Source organism: Equus przewalskii, chromosome 17 (assembly GCF_037783145.1).
Source record: "Equus przewalskii isolate Varuska chromosome 17, EquPr2, whole genome shotgun sequence".
NCBI lineage: Eukaryota > Metazoa > Chordata > Mammalia > Perissodactyla > Equidae > Equus > Equus przewalskii.
Window position 1 is genome coordinate 179,899 of NC_091847.1, and position 6,000 is coordinate 185,898.

Genomic DNA, 6,000 nt, shown 5'->3' on the forward strand with positions numbered 1-6,000 from the left:
TAGGTTTACACAAAATGGCTTCCTCATATTCTCCAATATATCCTATTACTTGCCATTTTTATTTGTCACTCTCAAAGGACTGCAGGAAAAATTATCTTGTATGCAAACCGGGTATGGCGGGGCCATGTAACAGCCATGAAATGCACAAATTCCCTACCTGGGGGACTGCAGAAACAGTGTTTCCTAAGGCATAAAGGGTCCCTGAACCCCATGATCCTTGAACCCCCAAGGTCGGTCCTCCCTGTGAAACCCAAAGGCAGAGGCCAGCCTCCCATTGTGTTCTCTTCTCAACGTGTTCATCATACATTCGCTGAGCTTCATCCAGACTCCTTCCACAGAGGGCACACTAAGCTGTGGGGTCAGTTCCTCTGGAAGCAGCTCCCCGCCCCCAGACAAGCAGCTGTGACGCCAGGGCCACTGTGGGGTTGATGCGAGGTCGGTGAGCCGAGGAGTCGAAAGAAAGATTTCTTGGACTCTCAAGATCTGGCAGTAGTGCTCTTTTATTTAGAGAATAGTGGGGAATAGCATGGGGACAGGGCCCATGGGCAGTCAGAGCTTCTGCTGCTGCTTCTGCCGCCCCCGCTGGCATGGGGACAGGACCCATGGGCAGTCAGAGCTCCTGCTGCTGCCCCGAGTTGAGGGTTAGGGCTAAATTTAAGGCATAGGTATATGATTCATCTCTTTACAAGACAAAGGAAAGAACATGAAAAAAAAGTTAAAATGGTATCAGTGCAGGTGGGGTCTGGTCATTGGGTGATCCCATGACTTTTAGACAAGAATCAAATCGGATTAAGTAAAGGTTAGAAAGGTTAGACGCCACCACCCTAAACCAGTTATATGAGATTGCCAGACAGCAACCAACTTAAGTTCTTGCCTTCCCCATTAAGAGCTTCTAGGGACAAGGTCATCTCTCCTCTTCTTCCTGGTACAGAGAGGGAGGCACCTTTTACAGATAGAGATTTACCTTACAAATGTAAATGTATCCCAACAAGGGCAAGTTCCATTCCCCAGAGCCTCCTTCCCTGTGCCAGTTTATCGAAAGCAATCAGACCAAAACAATCCTGATGCCAAAGAGACATATCCTGGGGTGGCCAATTTCAGGTCCCTACAAGGTCATCCCCCCTTCCTTCACAAACGCAAATGTCTCAAAAGGGCAAGCAAAATTCCAGTCCTCGGAGCCTGCTTCTCATCTGCAGTTTTAAAAGCAACCAGCCTAAAAATCCTCATCATAAACCATTTTAAAATTAAGCAGCCTAAAAATCCTCATCAGGGTGACCAGGTGCAGGGCGTATCATCTGACGTATTGAGGGGCTCAGAAGATAGTGATTTTGGTGAGGATAAAGTAACAGGAAAACTTCCTGCTTAAAGAGACATTATATAAATATCCCTGGTATGAAGGAAGGAAAAAAACAGGATGAGCTGAGGGGCTATAGAATGCCACAAGATTTAATTATTCAATAAATGTTCCAAACTATTAAACACAACGATTGTGTAATGACGTAATTAGTTGTTGTTGTGCATTAATGTGGTAACATGAACTCAGGGGACACAATGTCTTCATTAATCAGCCACGGGGTCAATCCCTGGAGCTAATCTTCCCAAGCGTTGGGATGAGTGTCATTGCCTAGAGACTGCCAGGGTGACAAGGTCATGCCCAGGTCACACGGTGGGTTCAGGGCAGAGAGAGCTCAGAACTCTCAGGGCTCACATCTCCGCTTTCCTTTTGTGTCCTTTTCAGGTGGTTCCCAGCATCTTCCCTCATGCAGAGCAGGAAGACAGACCTAACCCAGCAGAGGCAGGCGGCCCAGACAGAAAGAGTGTGGGAACCTGGGCCCTGAAGAGCGAGCAGGCCCTGATCCTGGCGGTGAGGAGAGCCTGCCTGGTTCAGAGGATCCAAGGCCTGGACTGGGAGCTGTCCCTGCTCCTCCAGGTGGCAGAGGGCAGCACGTGTGCAGGAGGGAGCCAGCCCAGCCTGGGGAGACGCTGAGTCACACAGGGTGCTGCGGTGGCCATCTGTGGCAGTGCCTTCTCCACAAAGAACATGGCCAGGTTACTCTGCGCACTCCAGGCAGGAAGACGTAGGCGTCTGAGGGCCCGCCCTGGCTGGGAGTGTGAGCTCGGTTATGGCATGCTCCTATCTGGTAACGCCCAGGTTTCTTTCAGAGCCTGGACCTCGGCTTGTGCTGATTGCTATCTGTGATCCTTTGGGGTGAGGGAAAATAAAGTCACACAGGTTGAGAATATCAACGTGTGTTCCCATCGCTAAGTCCATCCCTCAATCCTCTCATCAGGGCCCTGGCCATTGGATGCTGTGGTCCCCCAAAACCTCACTTGGGGCACCTGGCTTCAGGGGTGAGATGTGCTTGGGGTAGGGACCATGAGAACCTAGGTGCAGCTGCAGCTTCCAGCCCCATCTTCCATCACTGGGCCATGTCCCCTTGCTGGCTCTGGTGATCTCTTGGAGGACAGAGAGGCAGGCGGTACCCTGGGCCAGCCTCCTGCACTGCTCTGAGGGCCTCCAGCACCAGAGGAGCCTCTCTGCCTCCAGGGGAGAGCCCTCTGCCCTCAGGGCCTGTGCTCAAGCGGTTCTCTCCTCCGAAGGCCCTCCTCCCTTTCTCCTGTCACGCCAGCTGAAACTCTCTTCACCCTCTAGGACCTACCCCAGAGGCTACTCGCTCCACGAAGCTCTTCCTGACCCCTCCCCATCTCTCCTTCTGTCAATCCTCATGCCATCTTGTTTCTACCATTTGCCTTATTCCTACTACAGTGGTTTGTGCCATATTTTATCTTCCCTTCTAGAATATAAGTTTCTTAAAGGCAGAAAGTATGACACACACACACACCCCATTCAGCACGTTGCTTCCCACATACAGGGGGTATCATGACCCAGAAATGATTCATGAATTTAACTGGCCACGTGGATACAGACACTAACCCTGAAATCACACCATCACGTCGGGTCCACAACAGCACACGGGAAACTGCAGAAGAAAACAGCATAGAACTGAGTGCCAACCTGGTGGGCACACTGGAGCGGAGGAAGGCACTCGGAGGTGAGGGAGATGGCTCTAGGGCCGGAGCTTGGGACCACTTCAAGGAGGGGCTAGGACTTGACCAAGCCTTCCAGAGTGGGAAACATGGATGATTGGGAAGAGGTAGGGAGAAGGGAGAGCATTTCAGGCTGCTTAGGTGGCTGGAAAGAGAGAGAGATGAGAGAGAAGAGCATGCAAAGTCTAGTGCTCCTAGGCCTACAGCCAGGCCAGCGCTGAGGCTGCCAGGCCAGCCCACAGGACCATGTCCAGCCTCTTCTGATGGCCAGGGTCAAGGCAAGGCACTCAGCCATCACAGCGACCAGATCGAGCCACGCCTGGATTCTGATAGCTTGTCAACTTGATCAAATGCATTCAGTCCCCTCTGTGGAGCTGTCCTGCAGGCACAGGGCCTGGAGGAGGAAGCCTCAGCCTGCCGTTCATTGGGTCTGTCAGCATGGCCACTCCCTGTCGTGCCTCATATGCTTCAGGAGGAAACTCTCTGGGGAGACTCTCCCCCTGCCAGAAGCTTCCACTGCCATAAGGGGCGTGAGTCTCCAAGGTCTCTTCTACCTGTAAGATCCTACAGTTCAGAGCTCCTGGCCACAGAGGGAGGGGCAAGCTGCCACAGGGGCCAAAGTCCCAACTCGAGTCCTCGCTAGTGGGCAAGGGGTGAGAAGAAGGGCTCTGCTGCCCCCTGCTGGTTTTTGTTTCTCTGGCCGGTACAACCTTCTCAGAAATGTTCATCACTGTTCTCTGTGGAGGTGAGTAACTCCTGTCCCTTTCAGTGGCAGTGAGTCCCTGGGCCGGGACAGAAGGGAGGTCACTCCCTACTCCAGGGGGAAAAAACTCACCAATGATGCTGACTCCCCACTGACCCCAGGCCTCCAGGCAGCTCTTCATGTACTCAAGCTGCTTTCCAGTGGCCTCTGGGAGTGACATTGCTGACCCCCTAGTGACCTAGAAATCCCATTCCAGCCACCATCGAACACCAAAACACAGCCCAGATCTGTGTCTGTCTGTCCATACTCATGTCAGACACGTGGTTCAGGGTGGACCGAGGCCCAGAAGTGAGCTGAAACAGAGAGGCTCGGGAGCCCTCAGGGATCGTCTACAAGAGGGGTCCCATCCATGAGTCTGAAGGATCACCTGGAAAGAGTTAACTGGAATAGGAGGCGTGTCCACCCAGATCTGAGCTCAGGACCACCTCTTGGGTCCTAAATCAACCATCAGAGCAGCCAGACATTTAGCAAACTCGGAGACCACCCTTCACCCACAGGAGGGAACCCAGAATGAGGGGCAGCTGGTCTAGGCTTTCATAATGCTCGGCCTCATGTGCCCAGAGCAGAGTGACCCCCAAGGAGTCAGAGCGGAAGGTGGGCTCAGTGCATCAAATTCCTTGTGCAAGGGAATTGTCAGGGATCTTGTTAAAATGCAGCTTCTGATTCTAGGGGGGCAAGAGTGTCTGCATTTCTAACAAGCTCCAGGAGAGACGCCCAGGCTGCTAGTCTGTGGATCTCACTTTGAGACCAAGGTCATAAGCCTGGTAATGAAAGTGGATATTATTTTAAGGTCATTAACCAGGAGAATAATATAGTCAGGGGTACACAGGTTTGGGAGGGCCAAGGGGCCATGAACTCCATTTATTCCTGAGTTTGAGCTGCTACTAGACACCCAAATCCAGTACAAGCTGTGCATATGAAGCTGGAGCTTGGGGGACGTGGGAGATGGATACAGGAGAGCCCCCAATGCACCTGTCATCCTTGAATCCATACAGAACCCAGTGGCATGCACAGTGCTCATCTCAGAGCAGCCACCCAAAATGGTTGTTCCCGTTGCCCCTTAGTAAGTACTTTCTAAATGCCAAAGCCTGGGCTAAGAGCTTTAAATCCATCGTCTCATCTAAGCCTCAGGAATCACAGTGGTTACGTGGCACTGTCTCCATCCTACAGATGAGGAAGCCGAGGGTGAAGAATAGTGATCCACAGGCACCATAAAGTGGCCGTGTTCATACTTAGACCCACGTCTGGGACAAGACCCACCTTCTTAACCACCAGGTGCAGTGGTGCCCAGCCATGGTTTCATTGGTGAGTGTTCTGAAATCTGCAAGCGGTTGGTAATGAACAGCCCAGCAGTACCCACAGAGTCCCAAATAAGGGGTGTCTCTGCCTTGCTGGGGCCAGTGCATGCTCCTCAGAACACTAGGGTCTGCCCTGGGCTGATGTCAAGGGTTCTACAAGGATCACCTTCACTTTCTAAGTATAACTTCTTAACTATTTCTGAAACTGAAAATTGAGAAAATATATTCAAAGATAGAACAGCCAACATACAAATCATTGGCAATCACCAAAGGTTTTTTTTGGTGAGGAAGATTGGCCCTGAGCTAACATCTGTTGCCAATCTTTTTCTTTCTCTCCAAAGCCCCAGTACGTAGTTGTATATTCTAGTTGTAAGTCATTCTAGTTCTGCTATGTGGGACACCACCACAGCATGTTCCACTTTGGACTTGCTCCTCGAGCTCTCCAAGCCTCAGTTTCCTCATTGGTAAAAGTTCAGAGCGTGAACTTAACTACTGGGCCACGGGCCGGCCGCGAAATCACCAAAGTTTTAACTTCAGCTGCTAGGTTAGTCTGTTTTAATGTTGATTCCAAAATTAATCTCCTGCCCTCTCTAATTTTAAAATAGCCTGAAATTGAAAAGCAAGACGTTTTAACTTTTGGAATTTATAATAGTTGATCTGTATGAATCCAGACTTTTCTTAATAATGTGCCACCAAATAACAGGTAGGTGAGGCGTCAGCAGCATCTAGTCAGTAGGTGCTGCCCACGCCTCCCGCTTAGAACGTCTGTGTCTGTCGCAAGAGCCTCACTGTTCTTACTGACTACTTATAATTAGTTTAATAAATTTAACCCTATAAAATAATGTATACACTAAAAGGCGACTTTTTTTCTGTTTCATACACTGCCTCCTC

General features: G+C 50.7%; 1 protein-coding gene across 3 annotated transcripts in view; it reads left to right on the top strand.

The window, feature by feature from the left end:
* The window catches only part of LOC139076720 (uncharacterized), a 30,611-nt gene extending 28,364 nt beyond the window's left edge, over nt 1-2,247 (top strand). For all 3 annotated transcript variants that reach the window (XM_070580901.1, XM_070580903.1, XM_070580904.1), the window contains one exon: nt 1,739-2,247. The gene's annotated coding sequence lies outside the window, so the exon portion shown is untranslated. The remainder of the gene's footprint in view (nt 1-1,738) is intronic.
* The last annotated feature ends 3,753 nt before the right edge of the window (nt 2,248-6,000 follow it).